The sequence below is a fragment of the Suncus etruscus genome, chromosome 7 (genome assembly GCF_024139225.1).
Source record: "Suncus etruscus isolate mSunEtr1 chromosome 7, mSunEtr1.pri.cur, whole genome shotgun sequence".
Classification (NCBI taxonomy): Eukaryota; Metazoa; Chordata; class Mammalia; order Eulipotyphla; family Soricidae; genus Suncus; species Suncus etruscus.
In genome coordinates this window covers 127,030,973-127,049,739 of record NC_064854.1, presented here as the reverse complement: position 1 = coordinate 127,049,739, position 18,767 = coordinate 127,030,973, and the positions used below count along the sequence as shown (strand labels likewise).

Genomic DNA, 18,767 nt, shown 5'->3' with positions numbered 1-18,767 from the left:
GTGTTATAGGAAATTTTGCTCATGAACTGTTTTTTTCCAGTAATATGAAGCATAGAGGAAAGTTATAGTCATGGTCATCAAGACAAAAGTCTTGCTCAGGAAATTTTCCTTGATAAATATTTAGATATCTTCTAGAAGCTGGAGATTTTGCAGCAAAAAATAAGCTGTGATTTATAAAAACAGAAAGAAAGAAAAACTGAACCCCTGGAAACTGGCTCTTAGTTTTAAGGCCCATTTGTCACTAAATTTAAGTTCCAGTGTTGAGATCATCCACATAACAAAACTATAAAGACTCCAGGGGCCACAGAGGTATCACAGAAGTTAAAGTGCTTGCTTTGCACATGGCCAACTCTGGTCTGGTCCTCTGCACATTTGGTTCCCTGAGCATGTTACATTTAGGAATAACCCTGAGCACTACTGTTATGTATTTATTAACCAACACCTCCCACACTACACAGCCAATAAAAAGAATCAAAAATTCTAAATTTCATTTTTAGATATGCATTTTCCCCAGGGAGTTAGATGATAATAACTGATACTGGACCCTAAGGTAATTTTTCCTTGACCAAGATGCTTTCAAGTATGAAAACTTTCAACGATTCCAAGAGTAAATGCAAGATGATGCTTGGCTTGCCGTGCTTGAAGTCCTTGCTTCAAACCTCTCCTTTCAAAGCTAGTGGATAAGAATGACGAGCTTGAAATCAATGTATAGGATTGCATCATGAAGCATAAAACAGGCAAGTCCAATTCTTTCTCCCTCCGTGTCCTTTTTCCTTTCCACTTACTGGTAGGAAACACGTATCTGCTGCTGATCCAGACCCCCTTTTCCTCCACCTAATTAGCATTCTGAGTAGATGCTGCTCACAAGGAAAAATCATCCTGCAACTTCTGTCATTCTGATTATGCTGAAGCAGCAGAGGGTTTTCAATAACTGCCTCTGACAAGTATTATTATATCTAGTAATTACTATTCTCTGGGGTAGGTTAGAACAAAATAGACTTGCTTATTGTCGCTGATCTTTCAACCTCAACTGTTAGACTTTTGACCTGCAACAACCAACTAACACAATCGGCCCGCTCCCTTTGTGACCCCTGTCTGAGCTTGTTTTTACTTAAAAGAAAAAAAAATTTCATCTCAAATGACCATTGCCAGTCCATTCTTTGCTTCTTACTGATGAGTTGGATATTCCAGCATTCAGAAGGTCCTGGTATATATGCTCAATGGGTATTTTACACTTAAAATTTAAGTTATTTAACTATATAACTCTCTTCTCTAGTCTGTAAACTTTATTCTTGATGCTAAGATTCCACAGGTAATGTCGACAGTGATTCTCAGAGCAATTGATGTTAATGAGATTTTACCACAAGCCTAGTATAGTGTGAAGTGATTTTATTTTAAAAGGGTTCTCTGATGTATTCTCACAGAAATTAGCCTGTTAATTACCAATGGTTGTATTCTATTTCCAGTCTTTAGCTTAAGGACAAATAAAATACCACATAATTTGATACTCTAATATTTCTTCCTATTACCTACAATACTGTGACTTATAAATAAATAAATATATATATATATATATATGGTTGTTCTGAAAACCAAGATTATATTTCTCATATACGTTTGGGTTCTATCCACAGTTTCAGTCTTATAGTTCTTATCCAGTTTTGGAATTTCCTGATTGACTCTACAGAGTTCTAAAGATATCTTTTGTTATGTTAATGAAGATTTGACTCAGACTGGGGCTGGTTGCCAGAAGAACCAATTTTGTGACTAGAGGGTTGGAATTTCCAGCCATATTCCAGACCTCCTAGGAAAGAAAAAGGGCTAAAGACTGAAATCAGTAGCCAAAGGTGAGTAATTTAATCAATTATCCCTTTATAATGAATGCTCCAGGAAAGAGTGACCTTTGAGCTTTTTTAAATTTATTTTATTTTTTGTAAATATAATTTTTATTTTAATCGTAGTGGCTTGCAATATCATTGACAATAATATTTTAGGTACATATTAACATAAAATCAGGAAATTCCCATCACCGAATTATCCTCCCTCCACCTCCGTTCTGTCCTACCTTCCATATCCTCCTCCCTCACCCCTGGGGCTGCCAGAATAAGTGGCCCCCTCTGTGCCTAGCTTACTACTTAGTGGTCCTACACTTGTTTGGTCTTTGTACCTGCCTTATTTCCCGCTCTGATTGGGAGGGGGGACTAGGTGGAGAAACCCTGTATCTCTTAGGCCAAGGGAATTCCTTTTCGATTAACCCCAATATTTACTGTACCAGTGCAGGAGGGAAGAAAAAGGGGGAAAAAAGGCAAAAAGCATAAAACAATTTTTTTATTTATTTATCTAGTCTTTGTCAATTTCTTTGTTTTGGTGTAGATATTGAAGTTTTTGTCTCCATTCGTATTTATTATTTTTTTTCTTCTTTTCTTTTCTTCCCTATGTACTCTGCCATGTTTTTTTATCTCAAGAACCATGGCTTTTATGTGGTGCTTATCTTTTTTTTTTTTTTTTTTTTGGTTTTTGGGCCACACCCGTTTTACGCTCAGGGGTTACTCCTGGCTATGAGCTCAGAAATCGCCCCTGGCTTGGAGGAACCATATGGGACACCGGGGGTTCGAACCACGGTCCGGTCCGTCCTACACTAGCGCTTGCAAGGCAGACACCTTACCTCTAGCGCCACCTTCCCGGCCCCTGGTGCTTATCTTTATTGTTGGCATGCTCACTGGATATTTTATTTGACACCTCTTTGTCTACTGTTGTGGTGTTTAACCTTCTTTTTCCCCTTTGTCTCTCAAACCTAGAATGAGAGCCTCCAGAAGGACTCTGCCCATTTTTGGCATAATTTATTTTATTTTGTTGAAACAATCATAATCTACAGAGTCCTTCATAGTTGAATTTCAGAGCACCATTCCCACCCCCAGTGTCAACCTCCCTCCACCAATGTTCTCAAGATGCATATTATTATCACCAGCCTTTGATCCCTGGCGTGCCAGTATAACAGGCCCATTAAAATTTAGATTTTAAAATTTAAAAGTTTAAGTCCCTTCATTTCCTTTGGCTTGGATATTTAGTTCTATCCTTATTTTCCCCCACCAATGAATCCAAGACAACCTGGCCCCTGACCCCCAGCCTTTCTTTATTTTTTTCTTCTTAGTTTTATAGAAAAAGTAGGAATATGTAGTAAAACAAAATAATCCATGTTCCAAGGTTCTATGGAAAAGGAAGGAACCCCAATTTAAAAGATACAAAATTAAAAAAAAGAAAAAAACGGGTGTGTTGTTGTTTTGTTTTTGCGTAGGCACAGCAAAAGATGAGGAAATAGAAAGAAAAAACCTTCAGCCTTAAAACAGGAAGACCCTACCCATGAAACATCCTGCCATAAAACCAACTTCAGGCTCCAGGCATAGTAAGTGGTCTAACCCCAAAGTCTTTCTTTGTGGTCCTAATAAAAGTTCTTCACAATCACAGTTGTCAGAGTCAGATTTCTGTAGTTAGAGATGCTAGGTTTTATATAAATCCCATGTTGAAGTCAGAGTGCTATGGAACATCTTGTGGTTTCATCTCACCATTAGATGGCAATGCAGGGAACCTTGCCCTGAAATCATGGATCACTTGTCATTACCAACTGGTCAGGGTATAATATGAACCCATTCTGGAGCAAGTCGATGCCAGGGCAACATTGGGGCCTTCCCTGGTAGAAGTCTAATTCCTGGTGCTGGTGCAGAAAAACAATCTCAGTAACCTGGTTCTAATATTAATTCATAACCCAACAGAAACTTGTGTACTAGAATTTCCTACTAAATAGATCCCTAAAAGGGAGAGGAAAAACTACTGCTACATCAAGAAATAGGCAGTAAGAATTATACCTATTAAAAAAAAATCAAAAGAAATATTCGAAGTAGATATACATGACCCCTTTAAGTTTTTTTAAATAGTCTGGAGGGATAAAATTCGGAGCACATATTCAATCTGTGACATGGTCTTCTGGAGTCTGAAAAATAACATATTAGGAAATGTCCTTGAGCTGAAAAACTGGATCTGGTAATGAGCAACAGTCCATAGCGATTAAAGGTGAGAGAAAAGGGGCCACCAAGAGCAACTCAGCAGTAGCAGTGGTGGCAGTTTCTTCTCAGGCTAAGGCAAGATGGACTGGCAATCTGCCTTTTCACTTTGGGAACCAGTTGATAGCTGGACTGGGGTATGGGGAATATTCTGGTTCCTAAGGAGTTAAGAACTTAGGATTAAAAGGGTTAAATGGGGAGAAATAACAGATCGGGGATGAGTGAGTGAAGGGCTAGAAAAGAATCTGCAAAGTAGTAAGGGGGGAGAGGTTATATATAATAGGATGAAGGACAATATACAACATAGACAGACATTATGTACATGGCAGACAGACATTAGACAGTGGCCTTAGAACTTTTCCCATGTTTCTGAACTTGTGGAGATTTAGGGAGGATGGCCTGGCCCAGCCCTTTCCCATCCATTGCCAGGACATTTCTTCCAACTAGCTATTCTAGAATGACAGCTTTGATGGTATTATACTGAATATTCAGGTTTCCTGAGTTCTATCAAGTTAATTTAACCTAAGAAGAGAGTCCTAGGGATCATTTATCTATACCTAGTCTGTCAGATGCACATAACAAGCACTTACACAAGTTCTCAAAAGAGAAAGGTGATTTGGAGAGACTGAATTCTTTACTTGGGCAATTTGCTCCTAATTACATTCATAAATGTAAGAATGAATTAAGGTGTAAAATTAACTAAGCTGAATTCCAGGACACCCTACATGCATATGGAGAACTATTGTCTGTATGTAGACACCTTCTTTACACACGTACACACATCTATTGGAAAGTTGTTTCATGCAGATGTTCACCTTCATTATTTGAATGACCTGATAGCTTTTGAAATTTATAATATCAGATAGAGAAATAATATAGTAGTACATGATTTGGTAGGGTACATGATAGGCATGCTAATCCTTTGATTTCTGACAGCACATGGTTTTCCCAAGCATCATAAGGTACAGAGACCCCTGAACATGGCCAAGTATGGCTTAGAGGCCTCCCAGCTCTACTGTGTGGCCCATAAAAACACCCTAGAACCACAGGGCCTGAGCATCATTGCATCCTCAGGACCTGCCATTGAATCACTCATACAATTGGCCAAGAAGACTGTTGAGCCACCAGGTCTCCTGAGTACCACCTAAACGCTCCCTCTCTAAAAAATTTTTTGTACTAATAATTTTTTTTACTTAAGCACCATTTTACAGAAATGTTCACAGCTGGGTTTCAGTCATAGAACATCCTTCATCAGTGTAACTTTCTTGCCATCAATGTAGCCCATTTCCCTCCCAGCCCTTGTCTCTTGCCTGTCTCTGGGATGCTTCTCTCTCCTCTCCCTCTCTCTCTCTCTCTCTCTCTCTCTCTCTCTCTCTCTCTCTCTCTCTCTCTCTCTCTCTCTCTCTCTCTCTCTCTCTCTCTCCTCTCTCTCTCTCCACTTTCTGACATTTTGGTTTGCACTACTGTCAATAAGGAGGTGAGGAGGTGCTATGCATATCACTTTATCCCTTTTTAGCACCCAGTCCCTATCCAGAGTGATCAGTTCAAACTATCATTGTCATAGTAGTTGTCAGTGTAGTTAGTGGTTTGTGTCTTCTATTTTCCCATTATCCACAGATGAGTGAGACTATTCTATGTCTACCTCTCGCAATTTGACTCATTTAACTCAGCATAATTATCTTCATGTTTATCCATGTAGAGATAGATGAATTTTATGACTTAATTTTTCCTAGCAGCTGCAGAGTATTCCGTTTTGTACGTGTACCACAGTTTCTTTAGCCACTAATTTGTTGTCAAGCACCTGGGTTGTTTCTAGATTCTGGCACTGCAATGAACATAGGAGTTCAGTGGGTATTTTTATAGTGTTTTTGTGTTTCTAGGGTATATCATATGGAAACTCAATTTTCCATTTATTAGAATTTCCATATTGTTTTCCAGAAAGACTGACTAGATAGCATTCCCACCAGCAGTGAATGAGAGGTCCTTTCTCCCCACATTCATGCCAACACTAGTTGTTTTTGTTTATTATGATGTGTGCCAGTATCTGTGGTGTGAGATAATACACTATTGTTGTTTTGATCTACATCTCCTTGATGATTAGTAATATGGGGCATTTTTTCATGTGCCTTTTTGCCATCTGTATTTCTTGTTTGAGGAAATGTCTGCTCATTTGTTCTCCCCATAAATTTTAGTGTTTTTCCCACTCAAAATAAGCATAATATAAATGTGTAATTATTTATACATCTTGCTAAGCACTATCACTTATAAAAGTTGATACCAATAAAATAGATGGCCTGAGATTTACTGTTGCCCCCACACACACACTAGGAAGAAGTTCTGTGACACTGAAAAGAAAATATCCTAGCAAGTGCATTAATCTATTGAGTCTTTTCTATTAAAGTAGTCGACATTGTGGGACTACTATAAGGAAACAATTATAAAACCCAAATTGGATTTTTCCATAATCATTTGAGCTGATTTGCTTTTCTTTTGAGTTGAGCAGAAATTTACTTCTGCCTCATTAGTATGCAGAGGTGACTGGCAATTCATAATGCCAATATGGTATATTATGTAACTAAAATGAAATCTTAAGTTCTACAGAGGTTTAGCTATGACATATGAAATGACATATCTGTTGGTGTTTAATACATATTAGTTATATGGCAGTACATAAAAATGCTTTTTTGATGAGGGAAGGAAATTGGTGGAAGATTTTAATAATGTATAATTGATGGCACATATATGTGACATCTGATCTGTACATAGAAAGGCACACTTGATGTAATAGTGTGGGACAGTGCTTTTTTTTCATAGGTCCCTTTCACTGAAACTGAACTTTCAATATCAGGCTTAGAGATGTGACAAGAAGACTGGTTTCTAAGGCCAACATGCTAGCTCAAAGGGCTGTAGGACATGATCTGTAAGTGGTAGCCCTTGACTGGAACTCCCACGCATCATCCCCAGAGCATGCCATTGGGAGAGGCCAAAAATACACAAAAAATAAATATAAAAATAAATAAATAAATATACCTCATAAGAGTTTGGAGCTTAGTCATATCCTAAACATTATGACTATAACAACATACATCAAGAAAATAAAGACCCCCAAAAGTCCTGAAGTAATGAAACCTGTTTTAACTCTGTCTTTCCTTCCTACAGGTATGTGTCCATGAAGGAATATTCCTCAGCTTAATGTCTGCCTATTAAACTTTGTTTCACTTCCATCGCTTTAAGAAAATTCTACAATAGAAATGGAGGAAACTAAGAAACATAATTTAGGGACACTAGAGCCAGTGCTGCATCTTTGCACAACATCAGCCAATCATAGAAACACTCTGCTTTTCCCATCTGGGTAGAAAATATCGAAGTAATAATTCTTAAAAGGCATAAAGGGTACAATTAAAAAGTTGAGTCCATTAAATGGAGTCTTCATGGGTCCACAAGCATTTCTCTTCATAAAAGTCAGAGATACAGCTGCTCGGATAAAAATTCTTCTTTACCATAAAAATCTGTACAGATGCTTTGGACCTACATTTCATTTGCACAATGATAAATCCAAACTACATGGCTGCTTAGGTTAATGTGGGACATAAAATACTAACTTCTTAGATAAACATCAACAGTGTCAATTTTAAGTAGGAAAAAGGTGGATCTGTTAAGCAAATTAAATATCCCCTCTAACACTTTCCTCCTCTCCTAGACACTCCCCCAAATATTTCAGGACTCCGAGGTGCTATTTCCTGGAACAGAAAACCTCAGAAACCCTTCTGTGCCAGATGTGTTATTCCTCCTGGGGACATGAGCAGCTTGAGCAAGATATGGCAATGTTTAACACAAATTACTTAACACAATTAATTCTTCTAGTGGAAACAGAGGTGTTGATAAAAAGGTATTTTACCCTACTCTTAATATCTGATCAAAGTAGCCACTAGCATCATCTGCTACCATTACAAAGAGTCATTAGACATGGAATACTTCTTGTGTCTTCTATTAAAAATGTCAACAGCAACAGGGGTTGACATTAATGGGAGAGATAATGAGTCCCAAAGATGGTGCTAAGTGCCTGATGTTATTGTTTTTATTTTATTCTCAAAATCACCTGTGATATGGGTGTTACTATAATATGAATTTAATTGCGCAGGAAGCTGAGGTTCCGAGTATAAAATCCTTTGTACAAAATTCCCTTGGCAGGGGCCAGAAAGATAGTACAGCAGGTAGGGAATTTGCCTTGCATGTGGCCAACTTGGGTTTGATCCCTGGCATCCCATATGGTCCCTCAATCCTGCCCAGAACAATTTCTGATTACAGAGCCAGGAGCAACCCTTGAGCATTATTGGGTATGGCCCCCCAAAAAGTCTTTTGGCAGTGTGCCACAAAGTTAGAACACAGAACAACATAGCAGCCACTAATTTGAATAACCATGTGGCTTGGCCACCTTAAATCAATTGTTCCTCAGATGAACACTGCATTATATTTTTTTATAATTTATTCAATTGTCTCTAGCTAGAACACCCAGATCCACAGCTCTGATAATTTCCATGTACAGAATTTGTATTTTTCAAGCTAGACTTTTATCATTTGCTTGTGTATGTGAATGCACATTTGTTTGGTGTTGAAAATGGAAACCAGATTTGTGCATGCAAGACAGGCACTTGACCTACACCCCCAGCCCTCAGAGTTAGGTTTTAGGAGTCAGCTCCCAATATTCACCCACAGGACAAATATTGGCAGGTATACTCGGCACCTTGCTCTTCAAACCAAAGTGTCACGTTAGCTCTGCTAAGATAACATAGCAGGTATTTTATCTTTGCAAAGTTTTAGATTAACAGAACGACTGCTAAGATAGAGCTTCTCTGCATCCAAGACTGAGACTTAATCATAAACTAGAATCCATAGGTTACTTTCATGGGATATTTTATTTAACATTCTTTTATGTTCTGACATCTCATTTAGGATATCACAGCACACTTACTTGTCCGGCTCCCTTTCACACTTAGGATTTTTAGTTAGGGTTATTATGGTCCTTTCAAGAGCTATTTGTTATATTTTAGAGCATGCTCCTCAAATGGGAGATATACATATATATAAACACACATATATATGTACACACACATTTTTTTTAGTTTTTGGCTATATCCAGTAATGCTCAAGGGTTACTCCTGACTATGCGCTCAGAAATTGCTCCTGGCTTGGGACACTGGGGATTGAACCCAGGTCTGTCCTGGGTCAGCCACACGCAAGGCAAATGCCCTATAGCTGAGCTATAGCTCCAGCCTCATATGCTCACACACTTTTGGAACAACGTTGAATTGCTCAGGGATTACTTCTGGCTCTGATTTTAGAGGTCATTCCTGATGGGGCACAGGGGATCAAACCCTGGGTCAGCTGCATACGAGGCCGGTGCCCTAGCTTCTATGTCATATCTCCAGCCCCATCAGTTGTATCACTGGTCATCAAAGGTTCTATAGAGGTTTTGTGGCTCCCAATTAACTACTCTATACATCATTTATAACCTGTGCCAGGTTTACTCAGGCTCTGGGACCTGGAACACAATGATGTAGATAAGGGACCTGCTTTCACAGAGCTGATATTTCAGAGAGATATAGCAGAAAAGTTTCAAGGTGTGTGTGGTAAGTGCTAAGAAAAAAACATAAAGTGAACATAATGGACAGCCATCCTCTATTCCAATGCCTCCTTTTCAGAGAGGCCTTCCTAGATACCTGCCACCACCCCATTTCACAGGTCCTTGTGTTCACCATACTAGTCGTATTAGAGCATTCACCGTGTTGAATGTAATTATACATCTCTGACCTCTCCCTACTACACTGACAACTCCCTGGGAATGGGGATGAAGTAGACTTTTCTTTCAATTAATGATTTTGCACAGCGAGTATCCAGTGAGGATCCATCAAACTCCATGGCAAATGATTGGCATGAGATTCTGCAAACAACAGGGACACTGGCGGCAACATGGATTTGTAGCCTAGCTGCATAATTTGATGCCCGTGTCTTGCATTATCTAGATCAAAATCCATACATGTTATGTTCTACATCTATGTTTCATGAAACAAGCTATTCAATATTAGATGAATAATAAAGAAATGCATTTGTACATACACAGAACTCAGTGGTTACCTTAGGCGGTATGCAGATATTGGAAGATATGTTCAACACAAGGGTGAGGGTGAGAGACTGCATGGATATGGTACTTCTAAAAACAAAGCTATTTTGACTAAAATGAAAAACAAAATCTCTCACCACTTGTGACAGATTTTCTTTGTTTTCCTTTTCTTTTGGGGGGGGGCAATTTTGGGCCACACCCAGTAATGCTCAGGGGTTACTGCCGGCTATGTGCTCAGAAATCACTCCTTCTTAGGGGACCATATGGGACACTGGGGAATTGAACCGAGGTCTGTTCTAGGTCTGTCACGTGCAAGGCAAATGCCTTACCGCTGTGCCATCACTCTGGCTCCATCGTGACAGATTTTCTTTGGGGTTTAAAAACTTACTGAAGAGACAAAGATGGTGGCTCAAAGGGATGAAACACATTGTTTGCAAGTGAGAGTCCTGGGTTTATTTTTTAGGCAACATGGTCCCTCAAGCATTGATGGGAAATGACCCTGAGGACTTCTTCCATAAAAAGCTGTTACCAACTAAACAAAACCATCTGATAGCATTTTCTGTAAAAATTAAGATAATACACACATAAGGCTTAATGTATAACACAGCTCCTAGTAATCCTACGCTAAGTGGCATTGATAGAATGGTGATAGATAATGTTCTCTCATTCACACTACTATTCAATTTGTTAAATCACCCTGGGCCATAACTCATTGAGTGCTCATTGTAACCCAACGAATCAGATACCACCATTACCTCCCTATAGCTGAGGACCTTGAATTCTAAGATATTCCATAGTTTCTCGAAGGTCATAAGCAGATCCAACTGGAACACTCTGGTTGACACTGTGGCTGAGCTCTTCATGTCAGACAAAACAAGGGGAGGAGGGAGATTTGGGACATTGGTGATGGGAATGTTGCACTGGTGATGGGTGGTGTTCTTTAGATGACTGAAACCCAAACACAATCATGTATGTAATCAAGGTGTTTAAATAAAATTTAAAAAAAAGAAAAAAATTAAAAAATTTAAAAAAAAAGAAATAAAAATAATTTTAATCACCAAAATAATAATAATAATAATAATGTACACATATGTGTCATAACATAGAAATACATTGTATAAACACATACAGAGATAGGTTTTATACAGCAAAGGCCACTCCCACAATGAGACATTCCACAAAATATTCCAGTACAATGAATGAGGCACTGGACTCAACGGTTTGGTTGAACCATGACATAACAATCACCACACATATAGCAAGAGGTTGTTTTCCAAGAAATAACTTTAGTGCTACTCCCTGAGTTCTTCTAAGTGCTTCTTGACCACTCCAGAGCAACCTCCTCCATTCATCATGCAGCTGCCTATGACCACAGAATGAACATGACAAATTTGTCTTCACAACTATGAAATCTAGTCTTGTCCCTGACAAAATCATGTACTTCTAACTCTAATACACATGAAAACCATCCGGTCATTTAACAAATGTCTATAGGACCACTCCAACATAATCTTCTGTATACTGAAAAATATAAAAAAAATGAACAAACTAAATGAAAATCCAATTCAGCTCCAAATCAACATTCTAGCAGCATCTACCAGCATTGTTATAGCATTATTACTATGATTACTTTGGCTGTGATTGTGAGTCTCTTATTCAGAGGGCTGATCTAGGACAAAGTCTGTCTCTCTACAGAGGCTCGGAGTATTTGATAAATCAAGAAATATGTTAACTAATAAATTGCCTTGGTCTTTCAAGAGTTCTAACAATCATCTCTTGGAAGGGCTCCTTTTATCTACACTGAAAATTAGACACAAGTAGCACTGCCCCTACCCGAGAGAAAGTGGATCTATGATTTCATTCTATGAGTTGACAGAGAAGATATCACATCCGGGTTTTTAATTCTTGCTTAAGAAATTCTTCTACTCAGGGTACAGAGAGATAGCATGGAGGTAAGGCATTTGTCTTGCATACAAAAGGATGGTGGTTTGAACCCCCGTATCTCAGATAGTCCCCTGAGCCTGCCAGAAGTGATTTCTGAGCGTAGAGCCAGGAGTAACCCCTGAGCACTGCCAGGTGTGACCCAAAAACCAAAAAAAAAAAGAAATTCTTCTTTTATTCAACCAAGATAAATCACTGAATTTCATCAAATAGAAATCCTTATAAACACCTAGATATTATCAACTGTGACACTTGAGTCATTCATTTTCTAGAGATCCAAACAACTCGCCATTGAACATTCTATGTGGTGAAACCATTAACCACAGGTCCTGTCTTTTATGTTGGCAGTATGCATATTTTTGTACGCTGCAGTCTGTGACCAACACACTTAGGCAGAACCCCAAAATGGAGTCTATCCAACTCACCATGTGTCCCCTCCACCATCTATCATGCTTATCTGAGCTGGATATTTTTTGGCAACCGATTCAATTTACATGCTTAGAAAGAAACTTGGAAATTCCAGGCCATTCAATTAATCTTTATGTATTTTGTCCTATAAAATAGCAGAGAAAATGTTTACAACTCACCAGAATGAATTATCATTTATAATTGCTGTTAAGCAGAGATGCATCTATATCTATCTATATAAAATCTTGCTGAAATAAAAATGTCAAATCCAGATTCTTTGGCAAGATAAAAAGGAATTTTATAATACTGCAGAGATGACATGTGGCTTCAATAATTTCTCAATGAAATATCTTTTTTTTTTAGGGCCACTCCCAGTAATGCTTGGATCCACAGTAGCTTGGTCTGATGGTTCAGTATTCAGATGAGGGATTCTGAGTATTTGTATCTGACAGAGCTCTGTGGCTATTTGTGGTCACACCCAATAATATTAAGGGAGACACACTATACCAGGACCCAAAATCAGGACATCATATGTCACTAGTATGTGCTCCACATATAAAGCTTTGTCCTTGCCCTTGTATTGTAATTTTTCTGTTTTGTTTTGTTTTGTTTTGTTTGGGGGACACATGTTCAAAGGTCCGGCCAGCCGGGGTCCCTGGGGCTATTTTTGGTGATATTTTTGGTGGAATGCCAGGTATTGAAGCTGAGTAGGCAGCATGCAAAGCAAGTGCCCTACCTGCCATCCTATTACTCCATCCCTGTATTGTAATTCTTGAGCTATAAGTATAACAAATTTAATGAAGCTCAACATTTCAACCTGTCTCCCACAGAGTTCAACAATCTGCCTTGAGAATCTCTTAGGTCTGACTGTGGCTCGGAAATCATTTACATGCTACAATAAGCCTTTCATTCATAGATCATGAGACAAACTCTTCAAAATTATATGCAGAAATGATGATGCCTTTTTAGAAATTAGTGACTCTCATAATTTACCAATTTAATATGTATTGTCTTATATCATGCATATAAAAAGTGGACATATTTTCTAGATGAGAAAGTTAAATTCTCAGCCAGTTTGAAAAAAAATCTGCTATAGACAGAAGTGATTAATACACAGATGTCCCTTTCTCACATTCCTGGGAACTTAAGTCCAACTTTAAAGGTCCAGCATATTTAGTGTCTGATATGAGCCTCAATCCTAACTTGTTGTTGGTCATCCAGTCATAAGAACTCCACATGGAGGAGAGAAATAGGGGGGAAAAGAGAGAAAAAAATAAAATACATGCTATAGTCTTTTTTTATTTTTTATTTTTTGGATTTTTGGCCACACCGGTGATACTCAGGGATTACTCCTGTCTATGTGCTCAGAAATCGCTCCTGACTAGGGGGACCTTATAGGATGCCAGGGGATCAAACCGTGGTCCATCCTAAGGTAGTGTGGGCAAGGCAGATGCCTTACTGCTTGCACCACAGCTCTGACCCCTATGCTATAGTCTTAAAAAGCACTAAGCCCGGTAGCCTAGAACACAGCTTGTGACCTCAACTAAACTTAATCAAATCCCAAAAGTCCCACATTATCACATCATCGGGGTTGGACTTCAATGTCTGAGTTGGGGTTGGGAGTAAGTTCTAAACCAACCCAATGTGGGAACAATTAGTCAATAGCTGACAGGAAGGAGAATTTCACAGACTCTGAAAATTTCATCTTTTGCAAAGTCCAAAGATATCAGGAAATATTCCATTGGTGAGAGTGAAAACAAAAGCCAGTATATTTGTCCTAAATTTAAACTATACCTACATTATTGCTAAACTCGTTTCTATTATAGGATCAGAAACTAGAAACACTAAAAAGTTTCAAGTATTTTAAACCAAAGGCAAAATGATCAAATGATAGTGAACCTTAATTAGTAGTATTATTTTTATTTATACTCAGTAATGTTTTTCGTTTAAAATGCAGAGTACCTTTGACAATGTCTACCTCTTGCATACTACTGTGCATGTCAGAAACCTCTTCTACTTAGTGATTTTTGAGAGTAGCAATGAAAAGGACACATGTTTAGTTCAGATAAGAAGGGGAAAAGGGATTTGTGTCATCTGCAATTATATAAATATTAAAATCTACTTCTTGAATCAAGTAGTCTGAATATGAGACAATGAAATGGAGACTGGGAAGGCTAACAATGAACTGGAGGGAAAACTGGCATTTCATGAGCAAAAGCAATTCTGAGGGGCTAGAGCGATGACACAGTGGTAGGGCATTTGCCTTGCACATGGCTGACCCAGGACAGACCACGGTAGGATCCCCTGGCATCCCATATGGTGCACCAAGTCAGGAGTGATTTCTGAGCACATAGCCAAGAGTAACACCTGAGCATCACCAAATGTGGCCCAAAATTAATTAGTTAATTAAAAACCAAGTCTAAGAAGAAACCATATAGGAAGCTAACATCATAAAAAGTCATATAAATACTGCACATACCAGCCTTACAGATTTTCCAAAGATCAGAAAAAAACATCTACCATGAAATAGAGGCCCACACACAACAGAGAACTGAATTTTCTCAGACTAGAACCCACTGTCCCTGTTGACCCAAACAACATCATCCCCAAACTATCCCTCATGCTGATACAAAAATGCAGAAGAAATTCAATGCAGAGAGAGCTACATGAGGCCCTGAGGGTGTCTAAGACATGAACTTTGCTATGGAGCCATCCCACAGACCTCAGGGTCTGCCAATAAATAAAGCATAAACACTGAATGTTGGGCAAGGGAACAGAACATCAGGACCCTCTATTATCCAGAACATAATCATAAGAACTGAAAAAAGTAAGAGCAGGCAGCAGAGAAATAAAACTATCATTTTAAAATGAATATTTTAAAACTTCAGTACTCAATGTCTGAAATAAAAACTCACTGGATGAATTCAGAAATGGAATGGAGATATGATAGGGGCAAGTAGTCCTGAGACAAATCAATCAAAGTTATCCAGTCAGAAATGTGAAAGTAAAGAAACAGGGAAAAAATGAACAGAGATTCAAAAACCTTTGTGAAAATGTCAATATGTAACTGGAATTTTAATAAGAGGGAAGAAGGAAAGAGGCTAGAGTTTACATACAGAAAACCCAGGTCCAATCCCAGCAACAAAGAGTCCTGGGAATATTTTAGGGACCAGTCCCCAAATGTGTCACATATAGCCCAAAAGAACAAAAAGAAAAACAAAAATGGGATTTTGGGAGGTCGGTTTTTTTTTAATGATAATAATTGCCAAAATTGGCCAGAGACAATTTTGTAAAAAGATTCAAGAAGTTCAGCAATCAGAAAGAAGATAACTCAAGGACGGTAAGCATAGCACAATGGAATGACTGAAAACAAGATGTAATTATAATCTCAAAAGAAGCTAGAGAAAAATTATATACTATATACAATGATTTGAATAATCACAAATTTCTCATCAGCTCCACTGAACTTCTCATCAGAAACCAAGAGGAACAAAAAATAAAAGTGAAATGGTATGTTTTAAATGCTAAAGGAAAAATGCTAAAAAAAAAAAGTCCTCTGAAATACCGTTCCAGGATAAAGGGAAAACGAAGACGTGTACAGATAAAAGAAAACTAAAAGAATTTGTCACCAACAGACCAGCTTTAGAAAAAAGACTCAGAAATTTCTTCAAGTCAAAAATAAATGTGCTTAGAAGTAAACTTGGATCTTCAAGCATGAGGGAAGATAAAAATGGTAAAAGCTCGTCAAAAGCAATAGGCTGTCTTTTCTATTCTTTAGCACTCACTCTAAAATATGGATGAGTGTTTAAAGCAAAAAATGATAACATTGTCTGTTGAGGTTTTTTAATATGTGCTAATTCAATACATATGACAAGGATAAAATAAAGATCGGGAGGTAAAAGGACTGATAGGATTGCAAGAGTTCTACATTTTACAAGAAATGATACAATATTCACTGTCAGTGGACTGTGAAAGGTTAAGTGATAATTCTCAGAATCAGAAAATGCAGAAACAAGGAAATCAATGAGCAAAAAGACTTTTTTCTTTGAAAATAAAATTTTAAGATGCCCATAGGAAATATTCACAAAAATCTTGCTGGAAAAAAATTAGGCTGCTGTATAAGATGCTAATTTAATGATCAGTGGATTTTGATGAACTCTAATATAGATTAAATAAACTCTAATATAGGCTTAAGCATGCTCATTTTTAATAATTACAAATAATTCTCATTAAAACTACTCAGAGGCTCAAAAGTACTACTTATTCCTCATAAAAATGCTCAGTTGTAAAAAGGTTGAAATAATCAACTTTAAATACATACAAGAAAATAAACCAGTCATAAAATATTTTGTAATCCGAAATAGAAGCTAAATAACTAATAGAACTTGAGTTATGGCTGCCCTATCTCCTCTTATCTTTATCACTTTAATATTCTAGGCTATTCTGCAAGAAGGCAGAAAGTGGATGGTTTTGAAGCCATATATTTACTGTTTTCCCCAACGCCCAGTAAAATGCCTATGTCATGGTAAGAGACAAAATTGAAGTTAGACTGAAGAATATTGTTCACGATGGCAGTGAGAATGAAATGTGCTTTGTGAGAATGACGTTCTTTGCCTGGTGGGCTGCTACATAGCAAGCTTTCCACACCTCCAGCTACCATCCCAGGAATTCACTCTCCCCACTCTCACTCAACACTCATGGCATTACAAAGCCTCCAAACTTCTCCACTTGGAAGAGGCCACAGAGACATAAAAACGCAGGTCCACAGGCCTGAGCACTAGGCCTCATCCCTGTAGTAGATTTATGTAAGGGTAAATTCTACATGAGAGCCCTATAAGTTCTGTGATGCATCTTAAGAGCTTTGTTTATCTGGATGTGGATGATTACATAGAATACATATCTGAACACTTTAATTGATCATTATTGTCTTACATTAAAGCATGTACTGTTAAAATCTAGCATTTTTTCTGGATCACCAACCCTAGATTCAATCATGCTGATTGATCTGGGTGCACCTACCAAATCAATAATTTTAATGACATAGTAGCATACAGTACTTCTGGAGTGGGACATCCTTCAGATACAAGGTGATTTCAGATCTGCCTGCCTTTGATGACCTGGGCAGTTTCGAGAATGTTCTTAAAGTGAACACTGAGATTGGAAACTCTTTGATTTGCATCTCCCCGATGATTAGTGATGAGGAGCATTTTTTCATGTACCTTTTGGCCATTTGTATTTCTTCTTTGACAAAGTGTCTGTTCATCTCTTCTCCCCATTTTTTAATGGGATTAGATGTTTTTTTCTTGTAAAGTTCCATCAGCGCTGTGTATATTTTGGGTATATATGCCCCTTATCTGATGGGTATTGGGTGAATAGTTTCTCCCACTCAGTGGGTGGCTCTTGTATCCTGGGCGCTTTTTCCTTTGAGGTGCAGAAGCTTCTCAACTTAATGTATTCCCATCTGTTTATCTCTGCTTCCACTTGCTTGGAGAGTGCATTTCCTCCTTGAAGATGCCTTTAGTCTCAATGTCATGGAGTGTTTGACCTACATGTTTTCTATATACCTTATGGTTTCAGGTCTGATATCAAGGTCTTTAATCCATTTGGATTTTACCTTCATACATGGTTTTAGCGAGATTGGAAACTCTTGATTCGCATGATATTTAAGATATTCTGACTCATATGAATAGAGAACTACTTTTGAAAACACCTAAGGTTGCTTAGGGTAATCGCTTAAGAGTTTTTATCTTTGTGCTCGCTTCAGCAGCACATATACTAAAATTGGAATGATACAGATAAGATTAGCATGGCCCCTGTGCAAGGATGACATGCAAATTCGTAAAGCATTCCATATTTTTAATAAAATAATTGATTGGTTAAAAAAAGAGTTATTTATCTTCATTCTTACAGGCCACATGAAAATCAAAGTTTTCATAAATTCAGCAATATTTAAGTTACTTTTATTTAAAATTATTATAATGTATCTTCTAAAAGAGACTATTAAATAAAAAGCATACACACGACTAAAGAAATTTTACTGAAAACTTACTGGATAAGAACAATTAGTACTCAAATAAGCTTGCAATGAAAATACTGGTCATATCAGAGAAATCTTCAGATTTCTGAATTTCAGCAATTCACAGAAATTTTCCTATTGTCACCAATAGGAAAACTACATTTTTAATATTTTAAGTAGCCCACTGTATGCAAATTCACAGTCCAAAAGATGCTTGAAATTT

At 37.8% G+C, this 18,767-nt stretch overlaps 1 protein-coding gene and 1 non-coding gene across 2 annotated transcripts in view; one reads left to right on the top strand and one right to left on the bottom strand.

Moving 5' to 3' along the window:
• The window catches only part of CACNA2D3 (calcium voltage-gated channel auxiliary subunit alpha2delta 3), a 983,089-nt gene that overhangs the window by 843,114 nt on the left and 121,208 nt on the right, over positions 1-18,767 (bottom strand).
• LOC126015155 (U6 spliceosomal RNA) lies at positions 18,280-18,386 on the top strand. Its single transcript, XR_007498048.1, has one exon. It is a non-coding gene; the product is annotated as a U6 spliceosomal RNA (small nuclear RNA).